This window comes from Lygodium microphyllum, chromosome 23, assembly GCF_053477565.2.
Source record: "Lygodium microphyllum isolate KBCC chromosome 23, Lygodium_microphyllum_v1.1.10, whole genome shotgun sequence".
Lineage (NCBI taxonomy): Eukaryota > Viridiplantae > Streptophyta > Polypodiopsida > Schizaeales > Lygodiaceae > Lygodium > Lygodium microphyllum.
Window position 1 is genome coordinate 986,779 of NC_141157.1, and position 19,396 is coordinate 1,006,174.

The 19,396-nt window shown below is 40.2% G+C and overlaps 1 protein-coding gene across 1 annotated transcript in view; it reads left to right on the forward strand.

Moving 5' to 3' along the window:
* The window catches only part of LOC148015797 (ABC transporter A family member 7-like), a 98,865-nt gene that overhangs the window by 1,741 nt on the left and 77,728 nt on the right, over window positions 1-19,396 (forward strand). The window lies entirely within an intron of this gene.

Sequence of the window (19,396 nt, forward strand, 5' to 3'; positions counted from 1 at the left end):
TCTAAAAAAATATTTAAATTAAAAAATACTATTCTCTTTCCTCCTTTTGCTTTATCATTCTTCTTCTCTTTCTTTCTCTCTCCCCGCTTTTCTTCTCTCTCTTCCCTCTCTCCTCTCTTTTCCTTCTCTCTCTCTCTCTCTCCTCTTTTTTCTTTTTTCTCTTATTCTCTCTTTAAATTTTTTTATTTTCTCTTTCTTTTAAAATTTATGTTTCTTCTCTCTCTCTCTCTCTCTGTGTTTAAATTCTCTCTTCTTCTTCTTCTTCTCTCTGTCTTTTTTTCCCTTTTCTTTTCTCCCTCTTTTCTTTTTTTCTTTTTCTTTCTTTCTCTTAAATTTTATATTTCCTCTTTTTATAATTCTCTTTATTTTTCTCTCTCCTTATTTTTCTTTTCCTCTCTCTTTCTCTTTCAAGTTTTTTTCTCTTGCTCTCTTTTTTCTCTTTCTCTCTCTCTCTCTCTCTCTCTTTATTTTTCTCTTTCCTCTCCTTTCCTTTCTCTCTCTTTCAAATTATATATTTCATTTCTGTCGTTCTCTAAGAAAAAAAACTATATTTAAAAAAGTTTACTTTAAAAAAGACTACTCTCTTTTCTCTTTCCCTCTCTCTCTTTGTCTTTTTCTCTATTTTTTTCTTTTTTTAAAATATTTATTATTATTCTTCTATCTTCCTCTCAAAGTGTGTGAAAAATTATGTTCAAAAAATATTTAATTAGAAAAAGTTGAAATTAAAAAGTTTAATATGAGAGAGAGAGAGAGAGAGAGAGAGAGAGTGAGGGAAAGGGGAGGAAGAAAAATGTTTAATTTAAAAAAGACTATTTTCTTTTCTATTTCTCTCTCTCTTTATCTTATTATTATTATTATTATTCTCTATCTCTATCTCTCCTTTCTCTTTTAAATTTTAAAAAAAGTTAAAAAAATATTCAATAAAAAATTTAAATTAAAAAAATTTAACCTAAGAGAGAAAGAGAGCTTAAACTCTACACATGAGAGAGAGAGGGGAGGAATTTAATTAAAAAGGAAAGGGTGAAAATTAAGTGAGAGAGGAGGGGGTTTTAATTTGAGAGAGAGAGAGAGAGAGAGAGAGAGAGAGAGAGAGAGAGGTGGGAAGGGGGAAAAGAAAAGAAAATATTACATAATACAAGGGAGAGAAAAGGGAAAAGAAGGGGTTTAATTAAAAAAGGAAAATTTGAAAAAGCTTTTCCAACCTACAACCAAAATAATATAGTAATAAGAGTAAAATAAATTGGCTTTCCATTTATGTCTACTAGAATGGAGTTAGATAGGTGGGGTTCCCTATGAACAAATAATAAATTGCCTAACAAAATACAACAAGGAGTGGCCATGCCCCCAAGTCTTCGAGAGCTAAGCTGGAGAGGAGACTCGAGGGGAGGCTGGAGGGAGAGAGCGAGCGAGCCATGGTGCACACAAGGACCACTGGAGGAGGTTTTCCTTGTCATGTCGAGTTCATCAGCCAGTTTACGGAGTACCCCAAAGTAGTACCCCCTTTTGACGGGGTACCTACTACTACTACTACTACTCGCTCACTTACACTGCGCTCCTTTTTGATGTATATGTATCCTTCTCTTCTTATCGTTTGAACGCCCCCCTACAAAAGTGTTTGTACATGCACCCCCCTTTGTAGCTGTTAGCTCACACAAAGTGTAAACATGCTCTCTTTTTTCTGTCATGGACCACTCTGGGGTAGGCTTTGTGATGCACGTGCGAGAGAGACCAGAGGGGGTTCAGCTTCGGCATACACAGATAGCCTCTGCATTCGATGGAGTATATGCAAGATAATCTTTCGGAGACAAGGCACACACGGAGGTTTTGATGGTAATCATGAAGGAGATGATGGTGGCATCTTCGGGATGTAGTTGGCTCCTACCAATGAGCATTTTTTGCATGGGTTCCTATCAAAGATTGGAGGCTCGTGAAGTGAAAAGAACCCATTGTAGATGTTCTTGACAGACAGACAGCATGGTGGGTGTCACTTGGGAGAACGTCGACAAACAAGAGTTGGGAGGGCATTGACAAATGACTCAATGGGACCCAATCCGATCTCACGGTTATTTATCCTTTTCGCTCTTCTTGTCTCTTCTAATGAATATTCACCAGTGCAAGAAAACTTCTTTCCCATCATTTTGAGAGTGAGCTAATTAGATAAAAGGAATATTTTGAAAAGAAATCTATGACACTTGCCTAGACTTATAACCGAAGTGCCCAAATTTTAACCTTGAAAATTGAGGGCCAAATTAATTATGACTGAGATTTGTTGTTTTCAATTGATAAACTTAAATAACCCGGATCATATAGAGTCTATGTTGCTTGCTTGGATTTATAGCAAAAATAACAAACTTTTACCCTTTAACTAAGAGTTTTCATTTCTAACCTTGAAATTTTGCATTACATACTTTTAGTGCTTGTGAAAGCAAGCCCCACAAAGGTGGAGTTGTTTTCCATGACTTGCAAGGGAAGGGACAAATAGTCTTCTTATTTGTTCACTCACTCTAGAGGAGCATAAGCTCTTGGCCAAGGATATTACCATCCTTTCTTCATAGGGATGCTTTTGTAGACAAGAATCACATGACTAGAAGAGGATTCATTTAGTTGTAAATATGACTATGGAAACAAATTCAATATATAATTGATCATGGAAAATTTAATTATAAAGGAGACACATTCTTTTCCAATTGTGTTGTGACAGTCTCTCTATCACTTTGTCCAAGGTAACTCCCATGGTGGATCCATGGGTCTGTTTGAGGTGTGCCTCAAGTATTTGATGTGGTTGCAACTTCGAAAAGTCCTTTTGTGTGTGCTACCCTACATTCCAAGGTATCTCTGTCAAGACCGCATGAGGTGCTCTCTATGCTGGTACATCTCCAAAAGGAAGAGCCCAAGGCAACATTGATCTAGAAAATCCATCACCCTGGATTGTGGTTGAGATCCCTCTTGGAACAAGCAGTGGAAGCAGCTTTTCATCTAATTATTCATAGGGCATTTACATATGTAATGCTTAGTCTTTGGTTGAAGTTGATAGAGTTTGGCGAATCCGATCTAAGGGGAGAGAATTGGCTCTATAACAATTGGTCTCTATCCACAACTAGTGTGAGTATATTGAAGGTGGATTAGTTGCACATTGTACTCCATGAGCGAGGTGTATATCCATGTACCTCTACTCAAGGACAAAACCATCACCACCTTCGTCCCTAGTAGCTTAGTATGTGTAACTTATGTCTTAGCAATGTGTAGATGAATGACATCCATCCTAATGATTCTATTGAGCTCCTCTCCAGGAAAAGGGACTCCAGACTACATTATAGAGGTAGAAGATGATCCATGTGTAGCCCATATAGTTGTAACCATGTACTTGAGTATATCAACAATCTGTATTGCCCTGTGAAGTTAGTTGTTTAGATGTCTCTAGAGCAAGCCTACTATATCTTTGTCTCAGGAGGCTCCAAAGTCTATCTATATAAAGGTTAGTCTAGAAGCCTTAGCCACAATAAGTGGTGCCCTTGTCCCTCCTCTGACTATCTGATTTGGCATTGATGACTTACTCTTGATCATCTGAGATAGTATCATCACTAGGGATCTTTTCATCTGCTGCCATTCATCATGAACCTCCCCTTTGTTTGGTGGTGATTGCTCTATTTTAGGTCTCCTCTTGATGTGGTAGAGGCTTAGTCCCCAAGTAGGAGCTCAATATAAGTGTTGGTATAACCGATGTGTCAAAGAACTAGAGCTTTGTTTGGGGCTTCCAGAATTGTATGTGAAACCAGCCTTCCTCCTCAGATAGGGTGGTAAATAACTCGATTAAGCACTATTTGCAGCAATTAACAAATTCACAAAACTGAAATGCACACTTTACCATATAATCTTGGACATTGAACACCCTGTTGGCCCCAAAACTGGTGCCTCTTTCGGTATTTATTTAACTTAATTGAAGAAGAAGTTGATATACAATGGGATTCTCCCAACCCCTTTCGATATTTCAACTTCCCTTGTTGTCCGAAATGACTAGTAAGTCTTCAATCTGATTTACTCCTTGATTTGGGCAGTCAATTAACATTCACCCGCTTTGATGGAGATAGAAAATGCCCCAAATTCATTGATTTTATGGCCCCTCCACCCGAATTTAATTGAAAACAGTTCTAGTCATGTTGAATCCAAGTCTTGGGGCTTCCTATTTCTAGCACGCTTCTTGAGGCTGTTGTTGCTAAACCCTAATTTCTGCTACAGATTAGGGTTTATAGCAAAGAAATTTGAAATTTCTTAGCCTCTGGTGATCTCTATGTTGTAGCCTTCGGAGCAAGGCTGTAGAAAGACTGGGAGATGAGAGAGAAAGGAGAGGGGAGAAAATTCAGACTTTCTTCGCAAAGAACTGAAGAAAATCTGTCATATACTGCTATTGCCCTGTCTCAACAGCTTGTAGATGCAAAGAACTGAAGAAAGTTAGTCATTTACTACTGCTGCTTTGTCTCAACAGCCTGTAGATGCTGTCACCTGCTGTTGATTAGTCTTCTCTTGCCCTTGGCTACCATAGAAGGTCCTCCAATGGCTGCAAATTAAACTAGCAGCATCTCCTCTCTCTCTCTTGCAAGCTGAATACATTAAAAATGCCTCTCCAACCTCTAAAGACGTTTTTCAAACTTGGATGGGCATTTTTGACAGTGATAGCCTTTTCAAATGGTTTTTTCAGCATTATCTATAATTAAATATTAATTTTCAGTCTTTAAATACTGAAAATTATTTAATAATAATTTCGGTGTCTTGAAAAATAACGACTGGCCAATAATTAAATTGGCTTGGTAACTTTCATTCTCGAGTGTCTCTGTGCTATCTTTGACTATCAGATTGGCGTTAAGTACCATTAAACGCCACTTCTCGAGTGTCATCAACTAACATTTATGGCCAAATGAATGACCTAGGCCAACAATTGGCACCAATAGATACCACCAAGTACCTGTGCGGCATAACTTATAGCAACTTTTGCCTTTAACATCCCGTGATTTTCTCGGGTCTCGGGCATCATAAATTTACTCTAACCCTAGTTACACCTCATATGTGCAACATTCACTTAATCATATGATTAAAAATTAATCCACATGTTAGGTGAGGTTTAAAAAATACATGCCCTAATGACAGTCCTTCTCCATAAAATCCTTGCAATCGATCGATTGCACTGCCAGATGCATCAAAAGCAAAATAGTGGATTGGAATTTCCACAAGGCATCATAGTTAACACAACATTGCACATTTGTTGCTTAACCATTCCATATGCCCAACACATGCTGAAAATTACCAGCCAATCATAACGTAACATAAGACTCGAAGAATCTCAAAAAACATTACCAGATTATCATGTGACATGTCCATTTCTCATGAGCTCAACTCATCTGGTAAAACCAAACCATAGCATAGCATAACCAAATATAAACCATGGCTAAAACATCAATGGCAATATAACAATACTATTGTCCATGGAACCAGATGTAAACCATTGAAAACTGAGCATAATCTTATCATAAACTGATCACTTGCTGAATCTGAGAACTGATCACAAATTGCTTCAAATGTGACCCCAAACTGATCACAAATTCATTGCAAAATCTGACTAGCAATCAATGCAAAAATTGACGCAAAAGTGATCCCAAAAGTGACCATAAATGATTCTCAAGTTGATCACAAACTGAGCTGAAACCGATCAGAATTTTTGCCTCAAAATTGAGGCAAAATTCATGCCAAATTGATCATAAGCTGATGCAAAAGTATAGTTCCAATACTCGGGTGAAACTCATACCTCATGGCAAACATACTGTCAGCGCAATACCTTGGATACATGCTGAATATATCCAAGATCCACTACATACGAGAGTTGTCCATAAGTGGTGGAGTGGAAGTGCTATCTTCCCCTTGAGCATTAGGCAATACTCTGGACCCTTGCTTTGCTGAACCTGATGGAGCTCAAACTAAAGTCGGCTCTAACTGAAAGGCATCTAGGTAAAGCTGCAACAATTGAGGATGGTTTGCCAAGTCATCCTTTTCCATCCATTTGGCATCTATTGATGAATAATTCTGAAATTTCACCAAGTATCTCCTAAAAACTTTACCTTTGACATTTCTTTCCTTATGTGCCAAAATTTGCTCGGGTACTAAAATCTCATTCAGCTCCTTAACCTCAGGCTGAACTTCAACATACATATCTTTTGGTACATCACCATGAAAAGGCCTCAACAAATTGACATGAAAGGCATTGTGTATCCGCCAATGTGGAGGTAATTTCAGCCGATATGCCACAATGTTGATCTTGTCCAATACCTAGAAGGGCCCATAGTATCTCATACTCAAGTTCAGATACAATCTTTCTTTTCCTTTCATCTTTTTCAACCTTGCCCTTTTAAAATGCAACAATACATAATCATCATCTGCAAACTGCAAAGCATGTTTGTGGCGATTAGTTGCCCTCCTTCGCTTTTCTTGTGATCCCTGAAGTGCATTTTTTATCTTTGCATAGGCTATATCCAAGTTTTCCACATAATGATCAGCCTCAAAGATCTTATCCTTAGTTTACAAAATAGGTGGTATCTTCTTGCCATCCTCAACCATCTCAAATAGAGCTTTGCCCGTAGGACTATGCACTGTGTTGTTGTAAGCAAACTCGATCAAGGGCAAATACTACTCCCACTGTGTCTTGTGGTCTGAAACATAGCACCTCAAAAGATCTAACACAGTGGAATTTGCTTACTTAGATTGACCATTTGTTTGCTGATGGAAGGATGATGAGAATTTCAGCTTGGTACCCATATTCTCAAACAACCCCTTCCAAAATAAACTGGTCATTTGGGGGTCTCAATCACTAATCATCGACTCTGGCAGCATACCACGATACTTAAAGATGTATCTGCAAAAATAATCGTGCCATATGATTAGCCTTTATTTTCTTCCTCAAATGAAATGGGCTTGTTTACTAAACTTGCAAATGATAGTCCATATCCCATCATTCCTTGTAGGTATCTTAGGAAGCTAAAAAATAAAGTCCATTGGAATGCTCTGCCAGGGCCTATCTAGAATAGGCAAGGGCTGCAACAAGCTCGGCATCTTTTGCCTATCATGCTTTACCTTTTAGCATATGATGCATATCTTAACAAACTGTTCTACATCATGCCTCAAAGCTGGCCAATAAAAAGAAATGCTTCACTGCCTTGACCGTGGCATCAACACCTTTGTGTCTTGCATACGGAGAAGCATGGCTTTCAGTGATAACTCTAGGCCTTAACTGCTTTGTGACACACAGTGGTCCATGTATCATCAGAAATCCATCTCTTAGCATAGAGTCTTCATGCCTTTGGCCATTGCAAAGCTGACCTTAAACATTAGCAAAGCCCGAATCAGCAACATATTGCTCTTTCATGGCATCCAACTTAGTGTGATAAACCACTCTAACGGCTGAAATTTGTGGCTTACATGACGGTGCATCAACCACAACATTCTTTTTACCATCAATATATACAATTTGAAAATGAAACATAGAGAGAAAATTTGCCCATCTCATATGCTTCTCTGATAACTTTGTCTGCATTAGAAAGTACCTCAAAGTTTGACGGTTTGCTTGCGTACATACTTTCTGTAGTAAGAACATAAATCCAAGAAGTTGCGGATCTCATGCACATTTCTCCTCAACCTTTGCAAGGTCCATGGTAATACCATCAGTCGATACAATATGCCCCAAAAGATTTTCCAGCTTGCTGCCTATTGGGATGGTCCCTTGCAATGTGATCCTCTTGTTCACAAATAAAACATTTATTTGCAATCATCAATTCCCTGCATTGTGTCAATGTTTTCGAGCCCTTTCTTTGATGTTTTGGTCACTTTTCAAAGTGTTTTTCAGATTTTCCCATTTTCTCGGCCTTAAACAACTTTTTATTCGGCTTTTCTCCACTCTCTAGGAAGCCCGAATCCTTCTTACGTAGCAAAGCATCGGCTGTAGCAGCAGTCTCTATGAGCTGAGACATGCTAGACACGATGGATTTAATGCAAAAATCCCTTATTCCTTTGGGCAGCCCACAAACATATTTCATATTTTTCCACTTTGCTCATGAAGGGATATGGGGCAATAAGAAGTAATAGGCAACGATGCATCCCAAAACTTCTTATTATATTGCTCCAAATTCTTACATTCCTTAGCATCCAGCTTATTCCAAGCTGTCATGATGTCTACCTCAAAGGTACTTGTTAATCAACTCGATGCAAACATTTACTTGAATTGTATCCACATTGACGGTGCTCTACCTTGCATCAAAAGAGTGGACCACCATTGTAATGCATTTCCTTTCAAGAAAGTGGCTGCCTTTCGAATCTTCGAGGACTCTGTGAAGTTCCCCCTTGAATAGGTTGCATCAAACTACTGAATGAAAGTCAAAGCTTTCAGCCTATCTTGTACACCACTGAAGGACTCAAACTTCATTGCTTTTCCACCCTTATCATAGTCTTTTGCTGCCCCTTTGGGCGTCAAGTTGTCATACATTGGCTGCTGCAAAAAGAATGCATTTGCTGAATTTACATCAGAACCAATGCCAAACGGAGCATTTGCATGACTAGCATTCATTCCTTGAGCCCCATAAGCATTCGGGGGTGCAAATGCAGTACCAAATATGCTACTTTGTGTCCCAAGTATCAAGCCAATGTTGCCATACATAGGGTTTTGCATATTTCCAGCTATACGTGAATACATTGGGCCTTGCACACCATACATTAGTTGCTGCATACCATAGGGATTTGTGCTATACATTCCCGTATGTGGTCCTTGTCCAACCATAGCATGAAAAATTGTGCTTCCACCAAAATATCTTGGTTGCTCCATCATAGCATGCATGCCCGATTGTCTAAAATCCATTGGATTGGCACTTCCATGATGGCCTTGTATTTGCATTCCTTGCCCCGTAGCTAACAACTGTTTTATTTCATTACCATCTTTGAGAGCTTCGAATGAAGGGTTTGGCATTATCTTTGGTGCATCTTGTTGTCGTGAAGGTGTAAAATACGTTTTTTTCTTCTTGGCTTTGCTATCCTTCTTTGGAGCATTCAAAAATCGGGTAAATTGAGGATCCATTGTCAATTCAACAAAGAGATTTGCTGCTGTCCTCATTTGATTCTTGAACTGGTCATCAAATTCCTCTTCACTTTGCAGGTCATTAGCCTCCTTATGCCCTGAAGGCCGTGCATCTTACCCAACAGCAACATTTTCAGCTTGCTGTCCATGGTCTAAGCCTTGTCCAAGGTTAGGCATTGCATTTCCTTCATTCCCATGTGAATGTTCATATTGAGAGGTATCAACACTGCTTGAGTCCATCTCACTGTATGAAGACACATTGCTGTAATTTCTCAATTGAGAGTAAAAATCAGCACTAGGCTTTAGCTTGCAATTAGGTGTCTCGGGTCCACCAAATCAAGGGATTGAGTGGTATTCCAGCAATGGAACCATGCAACTAGCCTTTTTCCTAGGATAGGGTAGTAAATAACCTGATTAAGTACTATTTGCAGCAATTAACAAATTCACAAAACTGAAATGCACACTTTACCATATAATCTTGGACATTGGATACCGTGTTGGCCCCAAAACTGGCACCCCTTTTGGTATTTATTTAACTTAATTGAAGAAGAAGTTGATATACAATGGGATTCTTCCAACCCCTTTCGGTATTCCAACTTCCCTTGCTGTCCAAAATGACCAGCAAGTCTTCAATCTGATTTACCCTTGATTCGGGTAGTGGATTGGCCTTTATCCGCTTTGATGGAGATAGAAAATGTCCCAAATTCATTGATTTTCTGGCCCCTCCACCTGAATTTGACTGAAAAAAGCTCTAGCCTTGTTGAATCCAAGTCTTGGAGCTTCCAATTTCTGGCATGCTTCCCGAGGTTGTTGCTTCCAACAAGTCTTCAATCTGATTTACCGCTTGATTCGGGTAGTCAATTGGCCTTCACCCGCTTTGATGGAGATAGAAAATATCCCAAATTCATTGATTTTCTAGTCCCTCCACTTGAATTTGATTGAAAACAGCTCTAGCCTTGTTGAATCCAAGTCTTGGAGCTTTCAATTTTTGGCACGCTTCCCGAGGCTGTTTTGCTAAACCCTAATTTCTGCTATAGATTAGGGTTTATGGTAGAGAAATCTGAAATTTCTTAGCCTCTGGTTCCCTATGTTGTAATCTTCGGAGCAAGGTTGGGAGATGAGAGAGAATGCTGAGGAGAGAGAAAATTCAGACTTTCTTCGCAAAGAATTGAAGAAAATTTGTCATGTACTTCTGTTGCCTTATCTCAACAGCTTGTAGATGCAAAGAATTGAAGAAAGTTAGTCATTTACTATTGCTGCCCTGTCTCAACAGCCTGCAGATGTTGTCACCTATTGTTAATTGGTGTTCTCTTGCCCCTGGCTATCTCAGAAGGTCCTCCAATGGTTGCAAATTAAACTGACAGCATCTCCTCTCTCTCTCTTGCAGGCTGAATACACTAAAAATGCCTCTCCAACCTCTAAAGACGTTTTTCAGTTCCGGGCATGGTAAATTTACTTGAGTTCCGGGCATGGTAAATTTACTCTAACCCTAGTTACACCTCATATGTGCAACATTCACTTAACTATGTGATTAACAATTAATGCACATGTTAGGTGAGGTTTCAAAAATACATGTCCTCATGACAGTATGTGGGTGCATTGGTTGTCCATGGCTCCTAGTACAACATAGCCTTTGGTCAACCTATCCTGTGTGCTCTCCTCATGGTGGATCTTGGTGTATTTGCAACCTATATGGAGTATTTGAGATAAGTATAGTCTCATCAACTCATAGTAGTAAAGATATTAACACTCCCACAAGGCTAGCTCCATCTTATCCTAGCCTAATCTACATACCTCGCTTTACCCCAATGGTGTTGATAATCTCCTTTGACATGTCCCTTGGAGCTTGGATGCGCCCATTGAATAACTCTCAATGGGAACCTAGAGATCTGGAGTCTTTGTGCCAACGAAGCTTGTGGCACCGTATCAAAGGCTTTGTGGAAACCCATAGAGCAACAATAGATGCTCCCATGTGTGCCCTCCTTGATGATAACTTAGAGTATGTGGATGTGGTTGAGTAGTATATCCTCTCCTAATCTCTGCTTGTCCACATGCCCAATGTTTGTGCATCTCTATGCTTTTGCTTAGCTCATGCTTTAGTATGGATTCATAAATCTTGGCTAGCGAGTGGCCAACCATGATGATCTTGGCTAGTATGGATTCATAAATCTTGGCTAGCAAGTGGCCAACCATGATGATCTTGTTGTTACTAGGAACCATAAGATCTTTGGATTTTAAGATTGGTACTATCTTATTAGCTAACCAATTGTCAGGGAAGAGTGCTCTGTTGGTAGGGAAGCCTTCACAAAGGGCTTTATTGAACAAGTCACCTAGGAGTAGTAATGATATGTCCTTTTCATGTATAGGTGCTTGTGATTAGTCCATCATGGTCCTATGCCGAATTGTTTTGTAGTTTGCCGATGGCGTCTCAAAGCATGCCTATAGTGAAGAGGGTGGAGGAGGTGGGTTTGCTCTTTGGTAGTTGAAGGAGAGGGCCTTACTTTAAGCTATATGTAAGGGTGAGGAACCATGGGTGGGTATTGCGATTCCCTTTGTTTAAAAGTTAATGTATTCATCCATGGCAACACATGGATTCATGCTTCTTGGTGGCATTCGGAAACTTCGGCTCTCAAATTCTATGTTGTGGCAAGAAGTTCTACAAAATGGCTTCTTGAAAACCACAAGAAACTCTCAAAAGGCAATTCACTATAGTAAAAAAATTTGGTATCCTCCCAATCAATTACATGGTTGAACAAGCAACTCATGCATATACAATTCAATTGTATAGCAAGACTTGGTGTTATTAAGCCTATCTAATGTATTGCTTCCATGAAGGAAACATATTCCTATATTTTCATTTGGTACACTGCATTTTGGGAATTCGATGGGGACACAGAGCTATCTTGGAGCAGCTCCAAGGTAGCTTGACATCATTTTTGGTCATCTTGTACTTGGATTCTACTTGCAATGGATGGATTGGGTACTTAAAGGCCACCTGACACAACTTCAGCTTTTCACATGCCAATAAGAACAAATAAACAGGTTGGAAAAAAAGGCTAACAAAGCATGGCATTTATGTACAGCAGCCTCATGGTGGAAGGCAACAATGTTTCGTAGTTGGCACTCCCTATTACCATTCAAAGTTAAGGTCTTTATACAGAGAACTATGGTGGGTAGTTTACCAATTGGGATGCACTTTGCTGTGATGGAGAGTAATGGATGAGACACTTTTTTTGCACTACACTCCAATACTCTCTCTTCGCCATAGATTTACTAGATGCCAATAGCAGGTCATATTTGGTCCTTTTTTAGCTGTTTAGGCTTGGGTAGCTACCCAATGGAGTTGGGGCTTTAGTTGGTTCTTTGCTGCTTAGCATTCATCACATTTCAGGCTCCTCTTCAACATACTCTAATATTGGGTATTGTGAATCTATCATTCAAGCATTTTTAAGTTTCTTCTTTGTGAGTAGGTATGTGCTTGCGATTCATAGCACCTTTTTGACTGGGGTGGTATCATGGAGTTGCATTGGGATGTTGTTGTCTATGACTATACTAGGATATATATATTGCCTTGATTTGGTCGAGATTCAAAAGCGTCCTTGTTCAAGTCTTAAGCTATGAACACAGGTTGAGGCTTTTGCTCGACTTTGTTAACCTTGGCGTGTCCTTTGATAGGTTTCTTGGCCTATCCTTCTTGTTTAGTGCCTAGTAGTGCCACTACACAATATCCTTTTTTAAACTTTGTGAAATGTTTGGGGAGGTCTTTGGGCTTTCTCTTGGACCATATGAAATGCCTTTATTTTTCAGGTCAGTAGTGGAGTGAAGGGCCGCTTTCAATGCTTGTGAGGCATGCTACTTTGGCAAGTGTCTTCATGTGTCACCAATGGTACTTTAAACAAGGCATATTGACATGGAATGGCCATTTTATAGCTTCTTGTCCCAGTTTCAGTCTATCCTCAAAGTGTCCCAATCTCATCCCCTTGTTAGAGCCCCCTCTGATGGTGACAGGAAATGGCAATTCTAGTCCCCATCCCCGTTCCCATTCCTGTTCCCAAAACTCATCCCATGTCACTATGAAACAAGGATCATGTTGATCCTTGGATTGTGGCTCTTTCTTCAGTTCCTTTTTAGTTGAGTCCTTGGTCTTTATGATGAGGGGGCATCCTCATCTTAACATGTCTGTGTAAAATGCTAATACTACTTTTTTGTAATTATGAAACAAAACCAAAGTACATCTGTGTCTAATGTCATCTCATCATGAAAGAGAAAACAGTGTATCCTAGTATAAGGCTAATACCTAAAGATCTCTAATTTTAAAAACTGTATGTATAAGATATCTAGGTCCAATAGCTCCTCTTTGAATCTCAAGGTCAGCACATGATCCTTGCTATGATGTGGTCTGGGGCTGCTTTGTTGATGTGTCGAGGGGTGAGTCTCGTGTGTCTCATGATGATGACTCTAATCTAACCATGTTATGGCCCCTTAGTCATGGACTAGGAGGTCGACGTTGTGATACTAAGCGAAATGCTGTAGCCCTGTCTACTGTGACTCCACGGAGTGGGGTAGATGCAGTTTGGTGGGATGAGTGTTTGCTGAACCAGTAGTACTTGTGGAATCTGGTCTGTGGAAGAAATCTATCTCGCTGCTCTTTGCATGGGTTCCTTTGGGCAACTTGGTCTCCTATCTTGTAGTAGTGATGTACGACACTTCTGGAGTTCTAGGAGGAAAAGCCCTAGAAATCTCTGGTCCTCATGCTCCATGACATGGTAGAGATGTCCAACGCCTTAAAGGAAGAGACAATGTTCCTTGAGGGACAATCTCTGGTCCTCATGCTCCATGACATGGCAGAGACATCGAAAGCCCTCAAGGAAGAGACAATGATACTTTCCTTATATGTCATAATTCACTATACATCTGTACATGTAGTGCTTCTCCATCTCAGGCTCTTGAGTACATAGCTGACATATCCATCCTCTCTTGGAATATATGTCCATTTGCTTGTCTTCTCTATCCTCAACCGATGGGAGGAAGTGTGCCTTTGTCCAATAGCAGCCTATATACCATGGGAGAGGTGTGTGTTCATATACTATGGTTGAACAATAAATCCATCCTTAGAGAGATGTAGATAGTAACTTCTATAAACACCCCAAACAATGTAGTATATTCACTTATTTTCGTGGCTTAATCGTTCAAGAAATTGAAAAGAACGAATACTTGAGGCTGAACATGACAACTATCTAGAAATTTACAGGTATGCTTTGGCTCTATAAATGAAACATCATCCATGAGCACTTAAAAGAAATGGAGACAAATTGAGGTTGAGGATGGGTAATCCCCTCTCCTGCGTAGGAGGATTGTATTTTTGCTCAACCCAAGTCCCCTTAGGGAAGAGCTAAGCTACAAACAGCCTGAGAGTGAGAAGAAGTATTTCTCACTCTCACAAGATCATGTAAAGATATGCATGCATCACTTACTATGCAATAGAAACAATAGGTTTCTCTTTAAGATAAGAATAGAAAGAGGGAAAATCAACCTTTTTCCCTTGTTGATCAACAACACATTGATATGGCTTGCTTCTTAGTTCTTGAAATACTGCCTTGTAAAACAGCAATGAAAGAAGAGGGAATATGGAGGTGTTTGATGATGAATGGAGGTGGATGGGGCCATTTTTAGCCTAGCTTCAATTGCTGTAGAAGAGTTTACAGCCAAAAAAATTGACGTAGGATGAGGAAAAATGAGCTCTCTTTATAGGAGAAAGAGGAGAGCTAGTGCCAAAAAGGAAAGTGGAGTTGCAAAAATAAGTATTTTGCCACATGTCATGAGGTGTGATAAGTGGTGGGACACTTGGATCATCGAGCCTTTTTACCTTGCACAATCGATTCGATAGGCTATCCTCTCAACCCACTCTTGTTTGCACTTGCTGCTTACCCTATTCTTTCTATGCTATTGCATCTTGTGAATATGAGGTAGTTAGCTGGTCTTTCTTTACCTTTGCAACGACAATTTGTTGGTTAGGCACTAGCTAATGATACTTTTATGGTTTTGAAAGTGCATGCTTCTAATCTTTGGACAACCTTGAGGCTTGGATGTATGGGAATTATTTGGGTGTGTGTCAAGCTTGCAAATAAATGCTACCAAATCTTCCCTTATCTCTTATTGATTGCACGGCCTTCAATTTGCTAGATTTAGGGTGGTAGGGTATGCTTGTCCAATAGGGAAACGTTGTAAGGTATCTTGTTTACCTCTTGGGGGTTGATGTGTAGCTGAAAGTTTTGTTGAAATGGATATCACAAAAATTGGAAGCCAAGTTTGTTTATTGGAATCTCAAGCTTGGCCATTCCATGTGCACCTCAAAGTATTGCAAATTATTATGCTTCCCATGCTTATCTACTTCTTGCCATTGTTGTCTGGAGAGTCTCGGACCAATGTTGTCTTGAAGGATCTCAGCGGCACTTCTGTTTCATGCTTTGGAAGAAAGATTATGTGTAGGCAGATATATCTTGAATATGATGGGGTCATGTTTGCATCTCGAAATCCATTGGAAGTAGCGTTGTTTTGGATATGGGGATCCATATCAGAGCCCTCTGTTGGTCACTGTTTTAGGTGCTATGTATTGGTCAACTACTTTGGACTTTTATTGCTTGCGCTTTCATTGAGGATTGAGGCCTTTGGCATGACAATTCAAAGATTCACGGTTCGTGGTGGCATGTGCTTAATGTTGAGGCTCACTTTTTTATGTCTACCTTAGTTCTTCTTAATCATTTGGTGTCTTCATGGAAAATGGTCCTTTCCAAGGCCCGTTGGCATCTAATAGAGGACAAATAGACAACTAATTTATAGGCGATGGAAATTCTAGTAGTGTATCCCATTCTTTCTTGGGAAGGAAAATTCGAGGAGAGACCTAAGTTTAATGACATGTCTCGTCTTGGATTGACCTTGGTGTGGCTAATGCCACTCTCTTGCCCTGAGGCACTTTGATGTCCTTTTGCACCATTAGATGAGTCCTTTGGGTACCTTGTAGCTATGGTGATCTTTGGGGTTGAGTTTCTGATCTCTTGCAAGACTGGGAACCCTTTTCAGTCCTATATTCTGATTGCCCTTGGCAAGACTGGGATCTTGTAGGGCGTTTGACCATTCAATCCTCTTTAGTTAATCATATTTATCATTTCATGATTAGAGACTACACATGTTGACCACCAAAGCCAATATGTTGGCAGGGCGTCCTCCTTGTGTCATCACTTCACCATAGAGGTATTTCTAATGGGAATTGTTTCTTCTGTACCACTATGGTTGAGTCTTCCCATCACAGATTCCTCCTCTGCCCTTTTGCTTGGAAGATTTGGGCTCTTCTCTCGAACATTTGGCATGTTGTGGTGGGGACAAGGATGCGTCCTCTTGACTGGTTTTTTGGTAAAACTAAATATCATGGTTTGCTGCAACCTCATATGAAGATCCTATTTCATTTTTCTAGATTTTGGGGTTGTTGAGCCTTGGCATATTTGGGTCACTCGCAATGCATTCATTTTTTATCCTACTTCGGGCATTCAACGTCATGTTGGGAAGCTTAAGGGACTTCTCTAGTGGTAGGTTGACCTTCTAGAGTATGCTGATATCTTGGTCAGAGATGATTTAGCTCCTTGGCATATGGCAATCTCCTCTGTTCCTTTGCTATGACTTTGTATCTTTTTATGCATGATGGCCTAGAGGCTAGAACCATCCCGCATCTCGTAATCTTGCAATCTTGTACTTGTACTTCTTCACAATTAATACAATTACCTATATATATATATATATATATATATATATATATATATATATATATATATATATATAGAGAGAGAGAGAGAGAGAGAGAGAGAGAGAGAGAGAGAGAGAGAGAGAGAGAGAGAGAGAGAGAGAGAGAGAGAGGAGAGAGAGAGAGAGAGAGAGAGAGAGAGAGAGAGAGTTATATTAACGTCTACAACAGGCCAAGTTGGCCTATGAGACCAGAATGTTGCATACAAATGTCTGGGAGATTTCAAAAGTCCCAGTGAAGCTAACATTTATGCTATGTTGAACTAAATTGAGTAGGTACAAAATGATATATGGACTAGATACAATCTAGAGGTACTCCCAGTGCGGTGTGGAACTGCTCCTGGGGTGTTCATCCTAGGATGTCCCGCATGGGTCGGTCTAGCATGGAGAGGCTAAAGCGGCGGGGCAGGGCCCTCCGATGGCGGCGTAGTATCCCTTGTATCTTCGACCAGTGTCTAGCATGGAGAGAGAGAGAGAGAGAGAGAGAGAGAGAGAGAGAGAGAGAGTAGCATATTTACGGGGAAAAAAAAAAGAGAGTAGCATATAGATTTTATGGAGAAAAAAAGAGAATAGCATATAGATTGCTACAAGTATGGAAGTCAAAGTTTCCATACTAGGGCAAGGTCTTCAGAGTGTTCTTATTGGAGGTCTCTCTATTGGTGATGATGCAAGATCACCCTTGCTGATATTATAGAAGCTATGTACCACAACAATGAGACTCTAATGTGAACAATTTGACCATGAATTCGAGAGACAAAAGTCCAAGATAAAAGCACTTATAGTATGCGAGAAGTGCCAAAGTCCAATCCAACCTAAGAAGTGAAACAAATGAGATATTGTGGCTGCAATTTGTCATTTTGGGGTAATCTTCCCAAGACCCATGTGAGATTAGTGATTCTTTGAGATGTCATTGAAGTCCTCCAGGAAAATAAAATCCCAAATTTGTCTAGCAACCGGACATGAAACAAAAAGATGAGATGTAATTTCCACATATTTAGTGCAAAATATATGATGGCCACCCTGTGATGTGGCTGCCCCATGGTCAGGGATTATTTGTATGACTTTAATCACTGCTTGTGCATGATGGTGCAAGATATTTTTACTGCTCAAGGGTTCAACAAGTTTTCTCTTTCTTGTTGTCACACTTTGTGACTATCCTTGGGTTTTGTTTTTTCCGAGTGGTGAATATGGCTTTTGCATGCTGGCCAAATGACTTCCTATACATCTGATTATTTTTAAATTTCAGCCACACACAGAGAGAGAGAGAGAGAGAGAGAGAGAGAGAGAGAGAGAGAGAGAGAGAGAGAGAGAGAGAGAGAGAGAGATGATTTCCTTCTTTCTGCCGTTGCTGCTTTGGACTAAGAAGTCCCTTTTGGATTTGGTCCAGCCTATCAGATTTATGGTGTGGAAAAAGAAAGGCAATCGTTTGGGGTAGGTATGGATCTCTTGGCAGCATGTCACCACTCTGAAAAGGATGGGGGGTGCGGCTTTGTTGGATATTAATTTGCATATGGCCACTTTGAGGCTGTCCCTTTTGCAGAGTCTGTGTATTTAGTGTCATCCTTGGTCAGATATTACCAAATTCTTCATAGAAAAGACTGGCATCTCTCATGGAAGCACGGTTATTCATGCTTCCTGGTGGCATTCGCTTAATTCTACGAGGCCCATAAAGGTCTCCCAGCCTTTTCTCCTTTCTCATTTAATTGCTTCCTGGCAGGAGATGCTTCGTTTTGCTGTCTCGCGTCCTCCAGATATTCGTAAGAAGGAAATTTCGTTGCAAGGAGAAATACTGGCTTCCTCAAGGTTGTTGGATTGGCCACACAAATATTTGCAGCGAGATAAGTTTAATCGGATGGCTAGGTTAGGGTTGAAGACAGTCTGTGATGGGGTTATTCGTGGGCAGCCCCGCCTTTATTCTTTTAGGCGTATTCGTCAGTACTTTAGGGTGCCTCATGGATACAAGGAAATATTTGGTCATCAATATGAGACCTTCTTTAGAGGTTCTCTCCTTTGCCTATGTTGCAGCCATTGCATCCATGGTGTGATTGGAAGTTTGTGCTTCCTGATGACTTTCAGATAAGGTCAGCGAATTAGATATATCATCAGATGGTGGAAGCTAAAAGATGGGTCACGGGGAAGGTTAATAAGTTCTGGCATCTCAGGGATAGCAAAAAGAAGTGGCGGGACAGATTTATCCAGCTTTGGAAGTCTAAGGTTCCGTATTAGGGTAAAGTATTCATGTGGAGGCTGCTCATTGGGGGTCTTCCAACGGGAGAAGTGCTCCGAGCCCGAAAGATCTCTGCAGGGTGCTGTGTTTTCTGTACCACGTGCAAAGCCCTGTGGCACATATGGCATACTCGCAATGCCTTTATTTTTGATTCGGCATCGGGCATCCATGGGCAAGTGGCCCGTGTGTGTGGATTGGTGCTATGGCAAATCACTTCTATGATGTCAGCTGACCTGGTCCTTCCGGACATTGCTGCTCCCTGGCTGGCA